This window comes from Dermacentor albipictus, chromosome 5, assembly GCF_038994185.2.
Source record: "Dermacentor albipictus isolate Rhodes 1998 colony chromosome 5, USDA_Dalb.pri_finalv2, whole genome shotgun sequence".
NCBI classification, from domain to species: Eukaryota; Metazoa; Arthropoda; class Arachnida; order Ixodida; family Ixodidae; genus Dermacentor; species Dermacentor albipictus.
The window spans coordinates 125,421,844-125,444,654 of record NC_091825.1 but is presented as its reverse complement, the minus strand read 5'-3'; the positions used below and the strand labels follow the sequence as shown (position 1 = coordinate 125,444,654).

At 49.8% G+C, this 22,811-nt stretch overlaps 1 protein-coding gene across 7 annotated transcripts in view; it reads left to right on the top strand.

The window, feature by feature from the left end:
• The window catches only part of LOC135913959 (uncharacterized), a 614,840-nt gene that overhangs the window by 209,492 nt on the left and 382,537 nt on the right, over positions 1 to 22,811 (top strand). Inside the window, exon 4 of one of the 7 annotated variants that reach the window (XR_011514598.1) lies at positions 12,616 to 12,700. The exons of the other annotated variants lie outside the window; for them this stretch is intronic. The gene's annotated coding sequence lies outside the window, so the exon portion shown is untranslated. Of the gene's footprint in view, positions 1 to 12,615; positions 12,701 to 22,811 lie in introns of those variants that run through there. 7 annotated transcript variants of the gene reach the window in all.

Below are 22,811 nucleotides of genomic sequence, written 5' to 3'. Positions count from 1 at the left end.
CTCTTTGGATTTCACTTCACCGATTGATTGATAAGAGATAGATGAGCGTGAACGTAAAGAACAGATAGAACGAGAGCAACAAGAAAAAGAAAGAGCGCGCGACCGTCAACACGCTTTGGAAATGAAGCGTCTCGAGTTAGAGATGGAACGCGCTCGTAATGGAAGTCAGGCACACGGTGCAGGAGAACGAGTATTGTTCAAAATGACTGACCTGATGCGGCCGTTTAAGCTTGGAGAGGACATTGGTTTGTTCCTGGTTAACTTTGAGCGAACGTGCGAAAAGCAGGGGTTCTCTCGGGAAACGTGGCCACAGCGCTTGCTCACTTTATTACCCGGCGAGGCGGCCGACGTAGTCGCTCGCTTGGAGAGAGAGGAGGCAGAGGATTTCGACAAAGTGAAATCGAGTCTGCTAAAAAAGTACAGGCTGTCAGCGGAGGCGTTCCGTCGGAAGTTTCGGGAAAATGAGAAAGGTAAAAGTGAGTCATATACAGAGTTTGCCTACAGGCTTATTATGTCAAACATGCAGGAGTGGCTCAAAGAAGAGAAAGCGTTTGGTGACCACGAGAAAGTTCTGCAGTGTTTCGGGCTAGAGCAGTTTTATAGTCGGTTACCTGAGAACGTGCGGTACTGGGTCTTGGATAGGCCAGACGTTAGTACGGTGGCTAGAGCCGCTGAGCTAGCCGAAGAGTTTGTGACGCGTCGGGCTCGCGGAGCTAAGGACGGTCAAAAGGGTGAATTTGGCTCCAAGTTTGAGAGGCCGAAGTTCACGCCCATGAGAGCAAAGGGGGACACACGTAGTGCGGATGCGAGTGAAAGCAGTCCGACCGAACGTAAGGAGACGGCGGCAGCCGAAGCCGAACGCAGAAAGCGGTTCGAGACGAGGCAAGTGCGCGTGTGTTATACGTGCCAAAAGCCGGGTCACTTTTCGGCGCAGTGTCCGGAAACAAAAACAAAAGTCGTGTTTTTGTCATTATGCAGCACTGACGAGAACATGAAGCTTCTCGAGCCTTACATGCGAGACCTCCTCGTGAACGGGAAAGAGTGCCGAGTGCTTCGCGATTCCGCAGCTACGATGGATGTAGTTCACCCCTCTTACGTAGAACCCGATATGTTCACGGGCGAGTGCGCATGGATCAAGCAAGCCGTGGAAGCTCATAGCGTGTGTCTGCCCGTAGCAAAAGTGCTTATTGAAGGACCTTTCGGAGCACTTGAGACGGAGGCGGCGGTGTCATCTATGCTGCCCCCCCAGTACCCGTACCTATTTTCGAACAGGTCCGATCACCTCCTGCGCGAGAAGGGGCTTTTGTTTGGTGAGGCTAGCGTTCAGGCCTTAACCAGATCGAAGGTTCGGGAGCTCGCTGCAAAGGCGGTAGTTGCGGGGCCGACGTTGTCGAACAATGAGAAAGGGTCAGAGGCGCAGCAAGCTGATATTCAGAGCACGTCCGAAGTGAATAAAATTGTGCCTGTAGCGTTGAAGGCACCAGATACTGGAGAGGAAATGCCCGATGCGGGAAAGCTAGAAGAGCTATCTGCAGATTTGCTCATAGCGCCTACGTCAGACGGACTTGATAGGTTGCTAAACGTCAGCCGGGCGGCTTTGATAGCCGAGCAAAAGAAGGATGGCAGCCTAGAAAACATACGCTGCATTGTCAAAGAAGGTATCGCCAAGAAAAATGCTCGCTTTGTGGAAAGAGGTGGGGTCCTGTACCGGAAGTATCTAGACCGCAGGGGAGTGGAGTTCGATCAGCTGATCGTGCCTCAGTGCTACCGTCAGGATCTGTTGCGCTTGTCGCATGGGGGTTCGTGGTCCGGACACCTAGGAGTTAAGAAAACTAAGGACCGTCTCTTGCAAGAGTACTATTGGCCAGGGTGTTTTCTGGACGCAGACCACTTTGTGAAGACATGTGACACCTGTCAGCGGGTGGGCAAACCAGGGGACAAATCGAGGGCGCCGTTGAAGTTAATACCTATCATTACGGAGCCTTTTAGACGGCTCGTTATTGATACAGTGGGACCTCTACCGGTAACAGCCACGGGGTACAGACACATTTTGACTGTGATCTGCCCAGCGACAAAGTTCCCTGAAGCAGTGCCGCTTAAAGAACTCAGCTCAGTTGAGATAGTCAATGCACTACTGTCCATATTTGCGCGAGTTGGTTTTCCTGCGGAAATCCAATCAGATCAGGGCACAGTGTTTACTAGCGCTTTGGCGACAGCCTTTCTCGAAAGGTGCGGGGTAAAGCTGTTACACAGCTCAGTGCACCACCCCCAGTCGAATTCCGTTGAGAAGCTGCACCCCGTCATGAAGCGCGTGTTGAGAGCATTGTGGTTTGAACAACAAACTGACTGGGAGCTGTTTCTGCCTGGGGTGATGTTTGCATTGAGGACCGCGCCGCATGCGGCTACGGGGTTTTCGCCAGCTGAGGTAGTGTACGTTCGCTCGCTGCGATATCCGCTCCGCATGCTTCGGGACGGATCACTGCGCTCTCCAATGACTGCAGACCATCTCTTTCACAAATGGCCGCCTCCTGCGCTGGAGCCTCGCTTTGCAACAATATTCCTTTGAGGTGCGTTACAAAAAGGGGAGTCTCAACGGTAACGCCGATGGCTTAAGTCGAAGCCCCTAACGTGGGAATCAGCCTCAAAATTGTTTGTTATTGATGTTTTTCTTCCTGAGGCAGGATTTTTAACATATTGTTACGTAGGATGACGCAGACGAAAAGCTATGTACAAATATATTTACAAGGAAAATACGCTGCGCTAGGCCAAGAGGCAACAGCCCGCGCTAGCATCTAATCGTCGTCGTCGTCTTCACACTGCTGGCCTTTCGTGATCGCACATATTGTGCCGTAGCACTACCCCCGGCTGCAAAAGCGCCGTCCCGGAGCGACTAAAGATCGGGCTCGGAAGCAGTGTAGTAGGCCTTGAGCCTACTGACGTGTACGATATCACTCGATGCCACAGGAGAGGACGAGGTTGAGCCCACAGGGGCAATTTCGTAAGTCACAGGCGTCACCTGGCGCAGCACGTGGTAGGGCCCTGTATATCGCGAAAGAAGTTTCTCTGAAAGTCCGACGTGACGAGAGGGCGACCACAGGAGCACGAGCGCACCAGGTGAAAACTGTACGTCACGATGGCGGGCGTTGTACTGACACTGCTGAGTGGTCTGTGAGGCCGTAAGTCGAGCACGGGCAAGCTGGCGTGCATGGTCGGCGAGGGCGATGGCGTCGCGCGCATACTCGCTTGTTGAGACCGCAGCAGGAGGAAGTGCCGTGTCTAGGGGCAAGGTAGGTTCCCGACCGTACAGGAGATAAAAGGGAGAAAATCCGGCGGTGTCGTGCCGGGAAGAATTGTACGCAAATGTTACGTAAGGAAGGGCAATGTCCCAGTCGTGGTGGTCCTTGGAAACGTACTTGGCCAGCATATCGGTAAGAGTACGGTTTAACCGCTCTGTCAGGCCATTGGTTTGAGGATGGTATGAAGTAGTCAGTTTGTGTTGAATGGAGCAGGAACGCACAATGTCAGCGATAACTTTCGAGAGGAAGTTTCGACCACGGTCAGTAAGCAGCTGTCGCGGGGCGCCATGAAGCAAGATAATGTCACGCAAGAGAAAGTCCGCGACGTCAGTGGCGCAGCTGGTAGGGAGAGCCCGAGTGATAGCGTATCGGGTGGCGTAATCAGTCGCGACGGCTACCCATTTGTTCCCAGAGGATGACGTGGGAAAGGGACCGAGCAGGTCTAATCCAACACGAAAGAACGGTTCCATAGGGACGGTGATCGGCTGGAGATGACCGGCAGGTAGCACCTGAGGTGTCTTCCGACGCTGGCAGGGATCACAGGCAGCAACATAGCGTCGAACGGAGCGAGCGAGACCAGGCCAATAGAAGCGGCGGCGGACGCGGTCGTACGTGCGGGTTACCCCAAGATGTCCTGCAGTGGGTGCATCATGCATCTCAAAGAGCACAGTCTGTCGTAGATGTTTTGGCACGACAAGAAGAAGATCAGGGCCATCAGGGAGGAAGCTCCTTCGGTACAGAATGCCGCCCTGGAGGACATATCGGCGAACGGATGCGTCGGTAGGTGTAGAGCGCAGACGCTCGATGAGTACTCGCAGCGATAGGTCTCGGTACTGCTCATCGGCGATGTTAGCGAAGGCAGACACAGAGAAAATGCCGTCGGCGGTACTACTGTCGGCGTCGTCAGGCTCGTCTACCGGGTAGCGAGACAGGCAGTCAGCGTCCTTGTGTAGTCGGCCAGATTTGTAGGTGACAGAGAACGAATATTCTTGGAGGCGTAAGGCCCAGCGACCAAGTCTTCCTGAAGGGTCTTTCAATGAGCATAACCAACAAATCGCGTGATGGTCTGTGACAACGGAAAAGGATCGGCCATATAAGTATGGGCGGAATTTCGCAACCGCCCAAACTAGGGCCAGACACTCACGCTCAGTGATGGAATAGTTGCGCTCCGCGGGTGAGAGGAGCCTGCTGGCGTAAGCGATAACACGGTCGTGGCCACGCTGGCGTTGTGCTAGTACTGCTCCAATTCCGTGACCGCTGGCATCAGTACGGACTTCGGTAGGCGCAGAAGGATCGAAGTGGGCCAGAACGGGAGGCGTTGTGAGAATGTCGATTAGATGAGAGAATGCAGAGGCCTCGTTATCGCCCCACTGGAAAGGAGAGTCTTTTTTCAAAAGGTCGGTTAGTGGTCGTGCTATGGCGGCGAAATTCCTCACGAAACGGCGGAAGTACGAACAAAGGCCGATGAAGCTGCGCACATCCTTGACACACGTCGGAACAGGGAAGTGCGTAACAGCATGGATCTTGCCTGGGTCCGGTTGCACTCCGTTCGCGTCAACGAGATGTCCAAGGACGGTAATCTGGCGACGGCCGAATTGGCACTTCGATGCGTTGAGTTGCAGACCGGCTCGCCGAAAAACGTCCAGGACTGCTGAGAGGCGCTCGAGGTGCGTAGCGAACGTTGGGGAGAATACGATAACGTCGTCCAAGTAGCACAAGCACGTGGACCATTTGAAACCGTGAAGAAGGGAGTCCATCATGCGTTCAAAAGTGGCAGGAGCGTTACATAGGCCGAACGGCATCACCTTGAATTGATAAAGACCGTCGGGTGTCACAAAGGCAGTCTTCTCGCGGTCGAGATCGTCCACGGCAATCTGCCAATAGCCGGAGCGAAGGTCAATAGAGGAGAAATAGCGAGCACCGTAGAGGCAGTCAAGGGCGTCATCAATCCGAGGTAGGGGGTACACGTCCTTTTTGGTAACCCTGTTAAGGTGCCGATAATCCACGCAAAAGCGCCATGAGCCATCCTTCTTTTTTTACCAGCACAACCGGTGACGCCCAAGGACTACATGACGGTTCAATAATGTTCTTGGCAATCATTTTGCGAACTTCTGCGTGAATAACTTGACGCTCAGCTGGTGACACTCGATACGGGCGGCGATGAATAGGAGGGGCATCGCCGGTATTAATGCGATGCTTGACAGCGGTAGTTTGGGCTAAAGGACGATCGTTAAAGTCAAAAATATCGTGGTAGGAAAACAGAACGCGGGAGAGTTCACGAGCGTGCTCGGAGGGCAAGTCGGGGGCAATCATTTTCCGTAAGTCAGCGATGGGACAATTTGGCGACTGCGATGGTAGAGAAGTATCGGATGAAGTGTCGTCTACTGCAATGGATGCTACTGAGGGATCCTCGAACGAACAAAGCTGGGCCAAAGACATCCCACGTGGCAGCACTTGTGTCGTCAAGCCAAAGTTGACCACTGGCAGGCAGACGCAATTCGCCGTAATATATAAAACTGTATGGGGTACCGTGATCCCGTGTGTAAGGAGCACGTCTGGCATAGGAGCCGCGATGTAGTGACCGTCGGGGACTGGTGGGGATGACACTAGGTCAACGTAGGTCAGTGCCGAAGGTGGCAAGCGAACGAAGTCGGCGGAACTGAGGCGACTGGGGTGTGGTTCAGCAGGATCCAGAACAGGCAGGTCAAGGCGGAGAGTACTGGCGGAACAATCGATGAGAGCAGAATGTGCGGAGAGGAAGTCTAAGCCGAGGATGATGTCGTGGGGTCAGTGGGCGATGACCGTGAATAGCACGACTGTTGAGCGATCGGCGAAGGAGACGCGGGCGGCACACATACCAATTACGGGGGCTGTTCCGCCATCGGCGACACGGACAACAGGCGTCGTGGCGGGCGTGATAATTTTCTTGAGCCGGTTACGAAGGTCAGCGCTCATTACGGACAAATGCGCCCCAGTGTCTATGAGAGCAGACACGGAAACACCGTCGACGTGCACGTCAAGAAGGTTCAGATGAGTGGGCAAAGTCAGAAGAGGATTTGGCGGCGTAGGGAGCAATGCAGCGTCACCTCGAGGCGCTGCATCGTCTAGTTTTCCGGCTGGGAGCGGCGCCCGAAGGGAGTCGGCGAATAGGAGCGACGGGGCTGGGGAGAGCGAGATTGTCGTCGTTGGGGCGAAGGTGAACGAGAATAGGGGCGGTTCGGCGCAGGAGAGTCAGTGGCGGCATTATCGGAGCGTGCGGCATAAGGACGAGAAGGGCCACCCGAGGGGCGAGAATAGGCAGTATAAGCAGACCGGGTCGGGGAAGTCCAGCGACTTCGACAGTGCCGAGAAATGTGCCCGATGCGACGGCAGTGAAAACAAATGGGCTTGTCGTCAGCAGTGCGCCATTCAGCTGGGTTGCGGAAACGTGGTGGGTAAGACGATGCGGGACGGGGCGGAATCGAAGAAGCCGGATGGGTATCAGGGTGATGGGCCGAGCAGATGGTGTGAAGGCCCATGTTTTCGAACTCCTGGCGGACAACTGCCTGGATCAGGGAAACCGTGACTGCCGGTGCGTTGGTGGGGCTGGAGTCGAAGGCAGCCGGATAGGCGGCCTCAATCTCACGCCGAACGATCTTGGTAATATCGCCGGTGTTGTTGGGACGAGGAGCGTCGGCACAGGAAGAAGTCGCTGGGTGTTGGGCAAACGCGCAAACTGCTGATCGATACGTCTGCTTTTAGCGAGTTCCAGGCGGCGGCACTCTTTGATAACAGCATCCACCGTCGCGACGTTGTTGAACACGAGCAAGTTGAAGGCGTCATCGGCAATACCTTTGAGGATGTGGGATACCTTGTCTGACTCAGGCATGTGTGCATCAACTTTGCGGCACAGAGCCAGGACGTCCTGAATGTACGTGACATAGGGCTCTGTTGACGTCTGCACACGGCCGGAAAGCGCCTTCTGCGCGGCAAGTTTGTGACCGTAGGGGTTGCCGAACAAGTCTCGGAGCTTTTGCTTGAACGAATCCCAACTGGTGAGCTCCTCTTCGTGCGTCCGAAACCAAACTCGAGGTGTGCCACCGAGGTAAAAGATTACGTTGGCGAGCATGACAGTAGGGTCCCACCGGTTATTGCGGCTGACGTGTTCGTACAGGCTGATCCAGTCGTCGACGTCGTCCCCATCTTTGCCCGAGAATACGCCAGGATCACGAGTAGCGGGGAGAGTGATGTAGGTCGTCGAAGGGGCAGCAGGTGTCGGAGCCGGCGGAGTCGGGTTGTCGTCGCCGGGAGCCATGAAGGAAGGCTCGACGTACCGTCCACTGCGAAGCTCCGTGACGAGGTACAGGGAACGTCCACCTCCACCAGATATGTTACGTAGGATGACGCAGACGAAAAGCTATGTACAAATATATTTACAAGGAAAATACGCTGCGCTAGGCCAAGAGGCAACAGCCCGCGCTAGCATCTAATCGTCGTCGTCGTCTTCACACTGCTGGCCTTTCGTGATCGCACATATTGTTCCGTAGCAATATTGCTTTTGTGTAGTGTTTCAAAGTGATGATGTGCTTTCTAGTGCAATTTTCCTATTTGTGGACGCGTTCTGAGTGCTGCTATAGACTACTGTCAGGAACTAGGCAGTAGTATAAAAGGGGAAAGAGCCTGGCATGGCTTAGTGAGGGTTGTGCCGTGCTTGCTGACTGAGCGGCTGAGTTTCGGCGCAGTTCTAACGCTTGCTGGGAAAGAGAACAAAAATGGCAACTCTCCTGAAGTCACTTTGCAGTGTCCTGTGTGAACCTGAACGTGAGAACGAGGCCTTCTCGGTGCGCTGCGCTCAAGAAACGCCGAGGGACGACCGACTTCGGTTATGAGCATCATCGAGCGACATCCCTCCGGACAGCGGATGCAGTCCCCTGACCATCGGGATCTCCCTCCCCCGGCGGGGCGGTCTGTTACGTTTCGCCTACGACGCGCGGTAAAGCCGGCGCGGATGCAACGTACGCCGGAGCTTCGTTCAAAGCGGCGGACATTTTGGCCCGTTCGGAGCGGCCGCGACGCATCCCCACCGAGCGCGTCCCGGCATGTTCAGTGCCACGTGTCGTTGTGTGTGCGTGTGTGTGTGTGTGCCCACGCTTGTCAAAGCGCGGCAGCCGGGGAGAGGAGCTCCCCAAGTGTGAAGCGAGGAGGTCTGACCGGCGCCGGCCCGGCTGATGCGTCACTACACTCGTCTCTACATGTCTCAGTCCGTCCGTGCCTCGCTGTCACGTGGTGTCGTCCCGTGACCTTCCTTCTTGCCCGCGACGCCAAGAGTATAAGAGCAGCTGCCCCCGGACGCCAGGAGAGAGGCTCCGATTTCTTCTGTTGAATAACGTGCTCTCCCGTCTCTCTACTTCGGTCGACCTGACCGCCCGCTCTTTGCGATGCTAGAATAAACAAGTTGTTCTGTTAGCAGTCGACTCATGCTTTGCTGGGACCTTCGGATGCTTCCAGTGTGCCCCAGGCCGCCAGGCCAACGCTACCCTTGTGGCTTGCGACCCATTTGCAACAACAGGCGCCAACGGTCCGATTGCAACAACGGGTGTCAGCACTGAGGTTCCAACAGCTGGTGGCAGCGCTGAGATTCCAATAACCGGTGCCATCAGTGAGGTTCAAATAATACATATATATATATATATATATATATATATATATATATATATATATATATATATATATATATATATATATATATATATATATATATATATATATATATATTCGTTCGTAAGTGCTGTTTACCATTTGGCCGGCGGCCATTTCTAATAACACCTCCGATATCCCGAGTGGTCGGCATTCGCTCTTAAGGACAATTTGAGACTAAAAGCGTGGCGAGGAGCTCCTGCACTGCCTGCTTCTGACCGCCTGATGCAGAGTGAATGGAAGCTTTACGGAATAGTAGGTCGCATCTAATGGGTGAAAACTTCACTCTGGTCTGAAACATGCAGCAAACTCTCGTTACTAACGAGTCCTTCCTTCTTTTCGTGCTGCTGAGTTGGAGGTATTGTGTTCTATCCCAGCCGAAGCGGTCGCATTTCGGCGCAGGCGAGATGGAACAATTCTCGCGTACTTAGCTTAAGGTTCACGATAAGGAATCGTCGAGCGTCAATATTATTCCGGATGCTCCCGCTATGGTGTGCGTCATAATCATATCGTGGTTTTGGTGCGTAAGAAAAGCCTTTAAAATTTAATTTAATTCAGCCCTTAGCCTTCACTTGGCGGCTGCATTGGATGTAGTTTGAATAAGCGAACACACCCGGGCGAAAGCCAAAAGCGACGTTTAGTTACGGAGTTCCTGCCTGGTATCTCATAAGTGATGTCATACCTGCGACAGACGCAGCGCAAACAGCATGAATCCTACATAATGCTTGTGTTGTGCGAGGACGAAAAATGAAAAATGCAGTAAGCCCGTAGAGACCGAAAAAGACCAAACATGTCGAAGGCCAGAGAGAGAGAGAGAGAGAGAGATAGAGAAGCATTAGATCTCTCTCAACATCGACGCCGATAAAACTTTGCCATCTCACCGCGGTATTGAAGGCCAGAAAGCAGGTAAACGGAGCAGAAAATGTGCATAAGCAGCGGTTACGTAAAGAAACCACCCCCAAAGCGCCGGTTCGCTTATTCGTATACTGGAGAAGCCATATTTCGGCAACTCCCGTTTCTACTATGTTGAGAGTTGGTCCGATACGTTGCTGTAACCAATGGCGCCATTCCAAGAAAGGTCTTCCTGAATAAAAGAAGTCAGAGAGAAAACACTATCTCTCGCAATGGCCTTTTCTGTATTTTTTTTTATCGAAATTGTTCTGTTACCAGAGCGGAGAGATATAATGGCTGCTCGCTCGTAGAAGGCAGGCCATGTAGGCTCTGCACGGCTGCTGGTGCTTCCAGGACGCGTACGTCATGGCAAGATCATGCTGCCTATAGCTTTCCCTCTATTATATAAGAAGGCGCACTACCAAAATAAGTAAGCACGAGTTAATGAATTTCATAATATTTTGATATCTTTGGGATTGACCCACGTTTTTTGTTTTTGTTTAGGTGACTAAATACCTACATAGCCGGCAAGAAAACTGGTCTTGCAACCTGCGTATTGAGTATAGCGCTGGGCTGACACAAACACAAGAGGGACATAAGACAACACAAACAGCTATATTTAGCGCCCTCCTTGGGTCTGTGTTCGCCCAACGCTACTCAATAAGATGGTAATTATCTACCAGCACGCCCAAATTTTGTACCACATTAGTGTGGCCATCCAAAGAATGCTATTGGCATTAAGTATTTTTGGCAGTTTGGATCGAAAGGAGTGGGAGCCCCAACGGTAGGAAAGTATTGCACTTGTACTCCTCAGACTGTGCTCTAGCCAAGCGCACGGCTGGTCTGGAGCGCGCGTCTGCGCGCGCATAGGTCATGTTGGCTCGACGCAGTAGCCAAGGCAGCCGCCGCTGGACGGAAGGAACAGCGCCCTCTGCAGCTACCAGGCGTCTCACAACGCTGGCATCGCGAGGAGCGCCGCCAATGGAGTTGCATGCGTCGAACCTCGATCGTGCACGAGATGAGACTGCCGGGAAACCTATCGGCGTTAGTCGGCGCCTCAATATTAGGTAACGTTACCGTCGCTTTTGCTTTACGTTCCGTCAAGACCACTGCATATACCGCTGCAACGTTAGTGTGCGTGCGCGCATCGCTTATGCCAGCAGCCGAGAAACCGCACAGTGCTGGCCTGCCTCCATCACCCACTCTCCTGAAGAATTTGCAAAACAAGGACCTTCCGCATGCGCGCCTGCAACACCTTATATTTCCCGAGGGATCAGTGATGGCCCGCAAGGACACTTCACGACTCCTCATCGAATTCTTAAGAGAGTCTGGGTTAATGGACATATGGTAAAACCCATCAGCTTTATTGTGCGAGACGCTCGGGCGGAGCAATTGCCGGCCTTGTTCGCCAGGCTAAACCCGCCTGTTGCTACAATTCACCACCACCACCACCACCACCACCACCACCACCATCACCCAGTCGAATGACCGGAGCGTTCACGATGCATCTCCTTCGTCGTGTTTGAAGCATAACGCAATCACCGTCCATGGAGACCTTCTTACCCTGCGCTCGCGGGACGCGCACGCTCTGTCGACAGACGGACAGCGCGGCAATGGTGATGGTGGCACCGACGACGTGAATGCGCTTCGAGCGTCCGTGTAATGACTAACGCAATAAAATCGATGGAACGCTCATAACTTAATATCTGGCCCAGCCACCTTACCGATGTCGCATACGCAGGGGAGAACTCGAGACTTCCCTGGTACAATCGTAGTGCAATCCTCCACAACGTCGCACTTGGGAGGATTTGACGCCGCGCTCGCAAACTCTGTGCAATTGCTTAAAGGCCCCTCTGCAACGAAACTTTGAATCGCATTAGAAGCCTAGCTCAAGATAGTGTAGATCTAGAGTGGCTTCCGTGCAAGGTTTGGGCGTTTGAAATACGAGCAGAAGCGTCACGAAAAGCTGCTTGCAAAAATTACCGTTTTTGACACCGGAATGGGAAAAAAATAAATGTACAGAAAAAGAACGCCCTTACAACTCGTCCGAAAGCAACGCATTACCTCGAGCACTCGGCTTCTTCGCAGGGCCTCGCGATAAGACAGCACCCGGGGCTGCCTATGGCTAGGGCGCCTAGATGCAAGCGCTTGCATGTAGACTCCCGACCTACAGCGAGCTGAAAGATCTCGGTGGTAGTGTGTATCCGCCACCATGTGAAGGCGTCGTTTGCTTAGGTGCTGTTTAAAAGCTGCTCACAAGAGAACTATCTAATTAGCAGCCCTGAGGCTTTTTCAGAAATTGTTTTAGTGCTGCATAATACTCACTTGTAAAAAAATAGCCAGGTTGAAATGTCGTTGCATTTCGCGTTTAAGCAATCGCTAGAAAAACATCGTACTTCAAATTCCGTTTGATGACCATGTAAACCGCATATAAAGCTTATAATTTTTGCCGCCGAGTCCTTCATATAAAATACTAGTGCAAAATACGACATATATCTCCCTCATATTAAACGTTTGTGGTTTCAAGAAATTTTGCTAGATGTGCCTAGTGAAAATGCACAAAAATAGCCAGTGGCACAACACTGGTTGAGGGATAAGACATATAGGTGACACTAATTCCAACACCAACTTCGTTCACAGTATTGCTTCACAAGGACTCCGCCTCGTGTATGCCCACAGGTACTTGGCGAGTGCGATGTATTTGTTATTCCAAGTGATTTTAACGTGAATCTGTCATTGCGTGTTTTCCTAGGTTTCGCGTGGTGGCCTGGGTGCAGGGTGCTGTTGGATTGGTCGCTACCTTGGTGACATACACGAAGGTTCTGTAGAAGTACGAGCACAGTGGATTACAGGGCTCCCAAACTCAAGTTTGCCGAAAGACGCCAGCGCTACTCCTTCCAATATCGGACACCGGCACTGTGATGTCGGCCCGCACTGTGAGGCACTAACTGTACCCGCAAATTTTTCAAAAAAAAAAATCGATCCTCACGTCGTCATTGTTTCGCGATACTTCGGCGATCGGGTCAAGGTCGGGTAGCCAAGAAGCCCGGTTCTGTTGCATGGCGCACTGCCCCATCCGTGACAAAAACGACCGGGGCCTGCCACCATGCGCCTGTCAAAGTTCAAGAGTTTCCCGGGTAAATGTTATCAAAAGGAACGGGGGCAGGCATGGATAAACGCCGTCCGCAAAATCAAGTCATCGGAATGCGAAAGTTTGCAATAACTTAACGTTTGCTATTATATTTGCGGCACCATCGTTGCTTAGCCTTGTAGCTCAGTCATGACAGTTTACTCGTAATGACGAGAATGTCGCTGCAGCGCTACTTCGACCTGACTTGGGCGATGCATGGAGCGTTGGCTGATTTGCGCGCACAGTGCACATTGTGCTTTCTCGTGTTTGTTTGAAAGCGCGCGCTTGATCGGTGAGATTTCTGTAGCAGCAAGTTGCAAACAGTTAAGACCTTTAGCACACGCGTATGATTAGGTAGCCCATTTTTACAACGAATGTGGACCGTACTGTGCGGCATCTTGACTCCGAGAGTGAGGCTGCGAGAGATCGACACCGGCAGCTTTAATCACTATGGGTATCGGTCGTTCTTTAATAGTGGTGCTATACGGAGACTTTCGATCGAGAACAAGCTCGATACAGAATTTTTCAGTAGCGATCAAGAATGGTAGCTGTTACATGGTCCAACAATCCGGATCGAACTGGTTGAGCTCACTCAGCATTACGATCGCGATCTAATGGATCTGGACCGTGTAAAATCGTGTTCAAAAGTGCCCGTGTGAAAGCACACGATCCGGATTGGACTCGGCAAAGCACTCCAATGCGTCTGAGTGACTGGCGTACAAATTAATCATGGGTTTGGACAGCTGAGGGTTGTTACAGCCATTGTGTCGCGTGACACCGTGGTAAAATAGGCTGTCTTGGCACTTGTGAGGCCGCTTTCCACGAGAGTTTCTTCACACTTCTTTTATTCCTTGACGGATCATTTTTTTTTCGTTCTAAAATGCAGTGATTTTGCATCACATCACGCCACCTGCGCGAAGCTGTCGCTCCTGCTGATGCTGAGCGGGGACGCCCAGCGGAGGCTACGAGCCCCAGTATTCCCTTTATTAATGAACCCCAGTCATATGCGAGAGCGCCCTCGACTGACTGCGACAAGGAAGAAAAATTTCACATGCGAAAACATTAAACACATTAAATTGACACGTGAAAGCAAACAAGCGCGACTTACTTGACTCTGTCAACAGCAGGGGCGCACGCTTTTCTACTCTCTTATTTGCACTACCTGCCAGGAATCAAAAGGGTTTGAGTGCGAGCTAGTTGGAACGGATCATTCATATTTAAAACAGCGCAAAAAAAAGAAACACGGGCTTTTTGGCGCTCGACTGGGACTGTGACGCTCGACAAAGCATTTCAAAGTGCTTTGTCGAGTGCAATCTGGATGGTGTGCTTACACACGGGCACTTTCGAACACGATATTCCATTTTCCGGCCGACCTCTACATTTTCTAGTCATTAAACTACTACTTCTTTTTTGGCGCTGTTTTGAATATGAATGACTGCCAGGAATTACGCGTAGAATTTCATGGGTGGTTGTAGGCCCTTCGTGTTTGCGATGCTTTCGTAGCACTGGACGGCAGGCTTGTGCGATCAAGCGCACGCCTACGCGACCGCGCTGCCTGGAGACTTTTTCATTTGCTCCCGCGAGCTCAGCAGCGTCAGTAGCGCACATAATGCCACCTCACGGGCGTCTCTGAGGGTCCTAAAGGCGTCTATAAGCCACGATGATCTGTTACTGGAATGGGCGCACATATTTCACGGATTCTTTGACTTACCTTAATTTCTTTGACTGAGTCTCTCGGTATGTGCCACTGTGGATGTGCCTGTTAATGGCGAATCTCCGGAATGGGTGTGTTCCACTGTGACACAAGCCGTACACATTCCTTGAGTGAGGCGCCGTACGAGTCATACTTTTCTGGGCGTGCACCTGTCTTAATCGTTCTTCTCTTAACAAGCATCATGACATCGCCTTCGTCCTTGCGACATCGCAGCGTGTACCTCTCACACTGTGCATCCGCTTGACTGACTTTTCATTTCGGCATATCTTGTGAGCGATGCAGTGTGATGGATAAAACTGAATATTCCATGAGGTTACAAGGTGCACAAGATGAGACTAAAGAAAATAGTGCCTATCGCTGTTAGCTGTAAAGCATTTAAGTATACGCTATTCTAAGGCTTCACTTCACATAGATTCCGACATGTGCGTTGGATCTGTAATTTTAATGCGAAAAGCATTCTTAGGGTACTTCACGCACTTTCCGGGGATATCATTCTATCTATGTCTCTAACCGTTCCTTCACAAACCTTGGTCTTTAGGTCGCTCACGGTAGAATGGGTAGCGTATCGGAATGCTTTGCTGAGAGAACAGGGTTCTAAATCAACCAGCGGACCAACTTTGGTTACTGGATAGGAGGAGGAGTAGATTTTAATGGAGAGAAAGGAGAAGAGGTCGGCCTGGAGAGCGTGTCTCTAGCCTGCTACTCCTCACTGGGGAATGGGGAACTTTTTAAGTGAGACTGGTTTAGACGATCGCCTCTAGAAGCTGTGAGACGTGTAGTCAGTGCGAAATGTGTTTGCGTAAAAACTTTTTGTGGCAAGATTACTTTCTGTATGGACAAGATTACTCTTAGTGTATTGCGTCTCCAGTGCGCATCCGCATATTGGACAACGTGTATATAGTATCTCATTGTACCATATCATAATCATCCGCCACCTACCTTTACTGGGTAAGTGGCGTGCACTGTGTACCTATGTGCGGTTCTTCAGTGCACCTCTTGACGCCGACATGGATCACTGGGCGACGCACGACTGCGCATGTGCAATGGTTACGTACCATTCTTCGATGAATGTCTTTCGCGCTAGCGTCCCTGTATATGCTCCATACAGGAACACTATTTCGCGCTTACTTGGAGCGCTGTGTATGCTCCACTGAACGTCTTTGACAGTAACGTCGATAATTAGGTAATTTACACTGGGAGTGTGCCGCTTTAAGCGACAAAAATATTCTTTTATTTTCAGCAACGCTCAGGGGAATCAAACCCGCACCAAGTGCGGATTTTACGGTGTCAGACGACAGACGGCGCGGCGTGTCCAGTGGGAAGCGGGAGTGAGTGAGTGAGAAAACTGTATTTCGAACTAGAACGATTCGCGTCCGGCGAGTTAGTGGGCTGGGGCACCCGTCGAGGTTACGGCCAAGAGTTCTTGCAACTCGGCGGCTTCCTTTGCCCGTTGGGCTGCCCAGAGTTGGTCTTCCAGCTTCGAGCTGAGCAGCGCGGCATCCCATCGCGCGCAGAGGCTGTCGATGGAGGCTTCGCTCTCATGGTCCTGTATTAGTCCCTGGCATTCCCATAGCATGTGTTCTAGCGTGGCTCCGGTGCCACACACTTTGCATCTATCTGTTGTGTATATGTCTGGATAAATAGCGTGCGGATAGCGTATCGGACTCTTGTATGATTCTGTTTGTAGTTGTCGCCACTGGACAGCTTGCGCTCTACTGAGTTGTGGGTGGGGTGGCGGAAAAGTGCATCTTTGCATCTTGTATATGGTTGCTGATGTCGTTGAACCTGGTCATTATGTGTTCCCATTCCCATAAGCGGGAGGCTGGCTGCATTTCGACCAGCCTGATGCACCATTCCGAAACCTTAGAAATTTCTCCCGGGCGGCGCAGAATCGGACCCACCTCACACGGGCTGCTCAAGGACAACAGTCCGACGCTTTAGCAGGCTTTATCATAGGTGCAGTGGGCATGATCCTCTTTTCAATGAGCGCTTTCACGCCAATGTTTTAGCGAGCTGCGCCATGAATGCACTGGGTATGTGCCGTCTTTGAATAAAACGAACATTATCTCACAAAAGAGCGAATTTCCTCACATTCCGTCGCTTCCGTGACCTGTGGTGGTGAGTGGCGTGACAACAAGCAATCGCAACGACGAATGAGCAGACGCGCGCACTATTTACGTACGATAATGTCTCTTCTTTTATGTACACGGTTGGTGAAAGGGGGGAGAGTGGGGGTATAAGTGGCACAGAACACAAGCAAAGCATCATAGCGATATACTGTTGTGATTGTGCATTTGTAGAAGAAGGTACGATTTTGCTTTTCCTTCAGCTGACACGTGACGGCATGCACCAAGTACTTAAAGAAACATGCGATAAGCAGACAGGTTGGTAAACTTAAAAAAAAAGACAATCGTGTTATAAATACTGATAAGATAGAGAGATCGGACAGAGGAAAAGTATGGAGGTTAACAAGACTAGCGTACGGTACGGCCATGGTCCTACTAGAGAAGTTCGTGATGAAACCTCGTACCGGTGAAAGAAAAACAGCAGGTATTCAGTAGTTCCTGTGCTTCCGCAAGAGTCGCACATACTATGCGTTTCACCGATTCTGATAAGGAATGAGTAAGTCTTTGTAAATACCACCCCGAGCCAGAGGCGGCCCCATAGTGCCGCATCAGCGCAGGAAGCTTCCAGTGCCTACGCCGCAAGAAAACTTGCTTTCCTGCCGGGAACTATGACACACTTCTGGTGTTCTCCTAACCTCCAGAACTGGCGCATACTTCAGACTTCACTAACGAAGATACAAGTACCATTAATAATAATAATAGTAATAATAGCAAGAAAACAAAGCAGACCCCAAAGAGAATTTTCGTGTTGACTGAAATAAAATAAAATCGAAAAGTTCTGCTTCATACGCTTAGTTCGGTTGTTCCATAATTTCCCGCCGGATAAAGCAAAAGTGGAGGCTGAAAAACAAGAAAGTTGAGCCGTAAATAATATAACTTTCTTCCTCGTCTAAACTAAATTGCACCAAACAAATTGAATTCCCAGCCGTAGTCCAACTGAGGGTGTTATAACAACTTTTTCTTTCTGGCACGTTAGCTACAACTCGTAAATAATTCCGTTCTATGCTACAAACAACCGATTCGCCGTTCACGTTCCAGACGTAAACGTAGCTCATGGCTGAGGGGCAGTTTCTTATTTCGGCTTTTGTCTGCCGGCACCCTGAAACCCGGAAATTATAGGCTATATAGGCGAACTGGGCAAGTCGGAGAAGCCAAAGCTTCTTCTCGCATTCAAACAAGTATCTAAAGAGACACAGGAGGAAAGCCTTCGTTATCCAGGTGGCGTCTCGCAATACAGACACGAGGAGCAACAAACAGCCGCAGCAGATGGGGGCTCGCCTACAGCAGAGAGCGATGCCAATGTGTTTCGCGCACCAACGCAGTCCGAAAGCCAGCTCGTGTGGGGCGCACGCCGGTGCTGTAGATAATTCAGCGAGCTCGCGTTCGGTGTGTGTTGGGGGGGGGGGGGGGGGAAGGGGGGGTCGTTGTTTTGTGCCTTGCAGCCTCACGGGCCAATATCGGTAGCACCGCGGCGTTCGATAACTGGGCTGGACGTGCCCTCTTGTTTATTTCAACGAGGACGAGGAGAAGGTGGTGAGACCGATAAGGAGGAAGCGTGGTATAGCACGTGCACGAAGGCGTACAACGTGAAGGATGGATGGATGAAAAAAAACGAAACTTTATTGATTAATCGAGGGAGGGGAAAAGGGGATAATGGAAGGGGTAGGGAAACGGGGAGTTGTTGTGTGAGTCCCTGGTCGACACCAGTGATCCTGGCTACCCACTCCGACTGGTCCAAGAGTCCCCTCCTGCCCCCTCCCCCCCCTCCCCAGCCCATTGCTGCTTGCGGGAAAGGCTTAGCGGAGCAAATACATTCGTAAAGTCATAGGCCTGACCATTCACTACCCATGCGTAGTTGTGGCACATTCCATGAATATGCTTTTGTCTTAGATAATAATAATAATAATAATAATAATAATAATAATAATAATAATAATAATAATAATAATAATAATAATAATAATAATAATAATAATAATAATATTTATTGTTGCCATCTTACAATAATCGTACATCAGAAGGCAGGCCCGTCAAAGCCAACGAAGTGGCTTGCGTGACTTGGCCCGGCATGTCGGCAAACAAAGTCAAAATGGCAACATGAATAATAATAATAATAATAATAATAATAATAATAATAATAATAATAATAATAATAATAATAATAATAATAATAATAATAATAATAATAATAATAATAATAATAATGTTTATTGCCACACAATATACAAAACATAATAATAATAATAATAATAATAATGATTTATTATCAAATCTGCAAGTATAAGTACAGAAATCGGGTTCGCCTAAGCCATCACAGTGGCTTGTCACGCGAAACCCGGCAGTCAATCACAAGACTCATCCAGAAACTGACTTTTCTTTCTTTTGCCAAAAAACAAAACAAAAAGATATTGAAAACTAAGGTAGCGATTGATAAAGTACAAGGCAAAAAAAAGAAGAGAATCATGAAAAAACAACAACAAAGAAAAATAATAATTATAATAATAATAATAATCAGCTATGCAGCGCAGCTACAGCTGGAGATGTCGCGAGCCATTAAGGGGCGATGGTCAAAGAGCTGGTCGGTGCGCTATCCGTTTGTGATTGGCTTTCACCCCAGCATTGCGCGCTAAGTACAAAGGGTATGCAGGTGACTCATCTTGCAGGAATGAATACATGCCCAATATTTAACGTACTCGCAGCATGTGATTATTACAGCACTTCCTCATAAAATGCGTCCATTCATCCGGTGTGGAGCATACAGTATGCTAGAGCAGCGAATTCGTCTGCAAGTATCAAAATTCCCGGAAATGGAGGTAATTGGAAACAAGGTGCTGTTCCGGTAAAAAAAAAGGAAGGGAGAGAAAGAAAGAAAGAAAGAAAGAAAGAAAGAAAGAAAGAAAGAAAGAAAGAAAGAAAGAAAGAAAGAGAGAAAGAAGGGAAGAAAGGCGTCTGTGCCCGCTTTCTCCTTCGTGTGTGACCTAGCCGCGTATAAAGTCAATCGGGAGCCATTTGGCAGTGAATTAAGAACCCCTCTTACGACCTAAATTGTGGTTGCGCCGATTCAGCCAGTTAATGAAAGATAACACTTCCAATGTAAATGCTAACGAGGTATTTTAAATGGTGGACGACTTTAGCGGTCAACGAGTGAAACAGGCGAAACAGTTGAGCATCGGGCAGGTGGTACTGAAAGCGCTTTGTCTGTGATCTTTCAGTAACAACGGGTGGGCCACTTCGTATTAGAAATTTAAAAAAAAAAGAAAAAGAAAAGAACATGAGTTGCACAGAAAACAAGGGATTGGTCGTAGACCACCAGACAACTTGCTTCAACGTGTGCGTTCATGATTCATCTGCATGCGTACTAACTTAAATGGCGAGCAAGCAAATAAGCGCCGCGAAAAATCCACAAGGCGGAGGGAATTCGTGGAAATGAAATTTGCCATGGAATGGAAACAGATGAAAGTGAAGTGAAATAGGCGAGGTCAATGCTGGGGCAACGATCTACTCTGGTTATTATCGCAGAAGTGTCACATTCAACGTAACTCACCAAGCCGTGCACGCGGACATTTGCACCCATCTCATACATTGCGTCTGCGGCCGAAATATATCGTTGTCTTGTAGGCCTCGTTTCAATCGCGTTCATACTCATGATTCGGCATCTGATGGCTACAATATTGTTCTTTTCCTTTGTCAGGAGGGTGCGTGAGCATCCTGCTGTCTGTAACCAGCGCGCATGGGCAAGACGAGAGAGCGAGGAGCGTACGCATTTCTTTGAACCATTTTCTAGCTGGTATACCTTTGTTTTTAGGTTCCTAGTTAGCATCTGTTAGCTTCCTGATCAGGTTACCTGGTAAAGCGACTTTTCCTGTCGGAAACGGTCCTTAGTTCATTCTATGGAGCGAGCAGAGCTCCATAGAATAACAAAGCTTTATTTTCTTTTTCTGAGAAACCCGAACAGGCCTCCTGTATAACCGTCTTGAATGTTCATGCTGAGGTAGGAGTCATACTCCTCACCATCATCCTCAGCTTCAGCAATAAAAGCAATACCATAATAGTTGAGAGCATGGAAAAGAACAGATCAAGTTAAATGCATCGTAAAAGCCCCCAACTTGCTAGACATACATATGCAAGTTGTACATGCACATTCACATTGTTGCAATCTATTTGTTTGTTTGTTGTTGTTGTTGTTGTTGTGGTTGCTGCTGCTGCTGTTGTTGTTGTTGTCGTCGTCGTCGTCGTCGTTGTTGTTGTTGTTGTTGTCGTCGTCGTCGTCGTCGTCGTCGTCGTCGTTGTCGTTGTTGTTGTTGTTGTTGTTGTTGTTGTTGTTGTTGTTGTTGTTGTTGTTGTATCCTTTGGAACTGTTGAACATCGATGGCAAGGGATCCAATGGCCCAAACATTGCGGCGCCTTCGTGCAGTCGGGAACGAATCCAGCAATGAGTCAACTCTCCAAGGTCTCCTCTTCCACTCTCTGTCGCAAAGAGAGAGAGAGAGAGACGCAGAAAAAAAGACAGGAAGAAGATCAATTTATGGCAGATCCCGCACACTATGAATGGAGTCCTTCTCCAAGGTTTGATGTTTTATCGATCATACTTCTTTGTGCGCAGCGAGGCGTGCCCCTCGCATTTTGTCATCGTTCCATTTCAGTGTCTCCCGCTCGCCTGAGAAGTCTGCGGAACGGAATACCCGTTTTCACAGGGCGCAGTTTTTTTGTCTTCTGTGTCTTCGCGATGAGCGCAAAAATAGAGAGCAAAAGTAAAACAAACAGCGGAAGTCAATGCGCGAGGCAGATGCACACTTACGGCTCACTGAAGGGCACGTACTCGACACGCCGCCAGTTCAATTCAATTCAATTCTTTATTCAACATCGTCATGAGGATGTTGGGTGCATCGACAAAAAGCCAGAAGAAAGGCTTGACAGAGGTCGACGCACCCTACAATGACTTGGCAACAGTATCGCAGTGTATCATACAGCATGTGTAAAGCATTCGCAATAACAACATTGACACAAATGAAACGGATGCGCAAGTTGAGACTCCAGAGTCTCGAATTGTGTGGAAAGGGTGCAGTGGGAAAGAACAAGAGAGGACAGGGTTCGGGTTCGAAGATCAAAATCAAACACGCCCGTTTCAAACATCGCCCGGAAGGAAAACGCGCAAGCGCAACTGCGATCTGCAAATAGCGTACTTCGCGCCGCAAGGTCATCCCACTCTCCATTGCCGCTCCTGGGCGTCGTACTGAAAATCGACGCCTGGTGGTGATCACATGAGGTTCCCCCGAAAGGCCATGCAAAAGACGTTTGGACCCATATGTGACGCTTCGGAAGAGGAAAATAAAGGCTAGCCAAACAAATTAATGCTGATATAGGGACGAACAAATATTCCTTCATGAACTTCGCGGAATTTCAAAAGTAACAAATATTTATGAAAAGTATTATCGGCGCGTCAAATGGATGAGTTCGCTCGGCACTCGCGAACGCGACGTTTAGAAGAACGTGTGCATCGGCGTTTCTCTGGGAACGAATATGCGATGCCAAATTTAGCAAATTAACGCGCCGCGAGTTCAGAGCAACGACCCGCAATTCATATCTTGCTTGTTTTAATGTCTTTCTTTTTTTTTCTGCCGCCACAGCATAGTCTTTATTTCTTAATATAGTGTCACTTCGTTACCGGAAACTAAACGAGAGGGAAAGAAAGAATAGGAAAGGCATACAGATTAAATAGGTTGCGTATGATTTGCTACCACAGACTGAGTGAGGGAGAAGAGAGCGAAAAAAGAAAGGGAAAGGGAGAAGTAGTGGAGTAATAAGGAATGCGCTTGCGCCCACAATGATCACCGCTCAATGAAAGGCTGCCGCAGAGCCCACTGATATTGAAGACTGCTGCAGTGCTCTTGTGACTCTATGCACGGACGACGGTCAAGGCCATGGTCTAAATATGTTCTTTAAATGCGTAAGCATTTCAATGCCTACCCAACGATAAT